Source organism: Nematolebias whitei, chromosome 8 (genome assembly GCF_014905685.2).
Source record: "Nematolebias whitei isolate Nwh7 chromosome 8, NemWhi1, whole genome shotgun sequence".
Lineage (NCBI taxonomy): Eukaryota > Metazoa > Chordata > Actinopteri > Cyprinodontiformes > Rivulidae > Nematolebias > Nematolebias whitei.
Window position 1 is genome coordinate 46,518,663 of NC_056505.1, and position 1,714 is coordinate 46,520,376.

Sequence of the window (1,714 nt, forward strand, 5' to 3'; positions counted from 1 at the left end):
GAAGCCGATTTCGGTGAACCAAAACTTATCTGAAATATAGACGTTAAAGTCCTTGAGGGGGCGGGCTAAGAGTCGTAACCATAGCAGCAGAAGCTGAACCAATCAGGAAGCAAGCCTTCTCAAACGGGGATAAAAGGCCGGAAATGACACACGCCCACCGAGCATTTTCCGGTAGGACCGCGCGGCGACGGTTCGTTCTTAATGCTCCATTTATATGCATATATCTTATTAATGTAATTGTTTGTCTCTGAATATCTGTAACCCATGTTTTGTCAAATAAATCTTTTATACCGAGGGCGACGTCTCTGCTGTGTTGAACACGACGTGGTAGCCAACCACGACAGAGATCAATTTGATAGGTTTGAGTCTCAAGCAAAGAAGTTGTCTCCAACAGTTTCACAGGCTTACAGAGTTACTGGTCGAAGATCAAAGACTCCAAAAACATTTTTTGGAGAGAGCGCCACCTCAGAGGTTGACTTATCAGCTCAACAAAAGTTCTCCACCAGTGTTTTTTTGGTGGTTGTTGACAGATTGCTTTCTGAAATCGATCGCAGGTATGTTGCATATGATAACCTCACCAACACTTTTGGCTTCCTGAACAATTTTTCTGGTGTTACTGTTCCAGAGCTAAGAAACAAAGCATCTCATCTCCATAGTAAATATTCATCTGACTTGGAGATGGACTTTGTGGAGGAAATTGTCCAGTTTAAAGATTTTATTCGTGATAAAGGCATCACATCTGCTCCATTGCTTTTACAATTCATTAGGGAAAAGAAACTGCAGGACATCTTCCCAAATGTGGATATTGCTTTCAGGCTTTACCTGACATTTCCTGTCACAAATGCAAGTGGTGAGCGATCATTCTCCAAGCTTAAAATAGTTAAAAATAGACTCAGATCCACAATGGGACAGGAAAGACTGAACCATTTGACTCTCATGTCTATTGAGAGTGATCTAGTGAGAAAGCTGGACTTCAGTGATCTTGTCAAAGAATTTGCTGCAAAAAAATCCAGAAAAGCAGGCAACTTTTCATATTTCACATCAGACTAAGGCTTAAATGTCTGATAACCCTTTCACTCATTACTGAAAGGGCTTGGTATTACTGCTTAGGGCAGTGATGTCCAAACTTTTTGACATGAGGGCTAAAATTGTTATGTTGAAAGAACTTTGGGGCTGTAAAATAATTTGAAAACAAACTTGGTCTTTTTTAAAGTTTATCTGCTAAATTAAAGTAAAAATTTTAATGATTGTAGATACAAGACAAAGATTTTGCATGTCTGCATTATGAGACAGGCTCAAAGTTTCTAACTTTTCAGGGTTGAGTATTGTTTTCTTATTTGGGTTACATGGTTTGCGTTTGAGTAAATGTAGGTCGTGTTTGTGGTTCTAGTTCCTCCAAATAAGATGAATGCAGAAGTGTCATTAATAAATGGAAATCTGTATTTTGTTCGTCATATTTTTCAAGATGTTCTCTGTAAAAACCTTGGTCTAGAAGATGAAAATTGTTCATTTGCACCCACCTCTGCTTTTATTGAGAACGGGGCTGTTCAGAGTTGTTTGTAGTTTGTTACAACTGGCTTATTAAAGTTATAAGTTGTGCAAACTTACTGTTTGGTCATTTTCTGCTCATCCTCTAAAACAAAACAAAACAAAACAAACACATACAAATATATATATATATATATATATATATATATATATATATATATATATA

General features: G+C 37.3%; 1 protein-coding gene across 1 annotated transcript in view; it reads right to left on the reverse strand.

The window, feature by feature from the left end:
* Window positions 1-1,714, reverse strand: part of pnpla7b (patatin-like phospholipase domain containing 7b) — a gene marked incomplete in the record, with an annotated part of 164,612 nt that overhangs the window by 93,366 nt on the left and 69,532 nt on the right.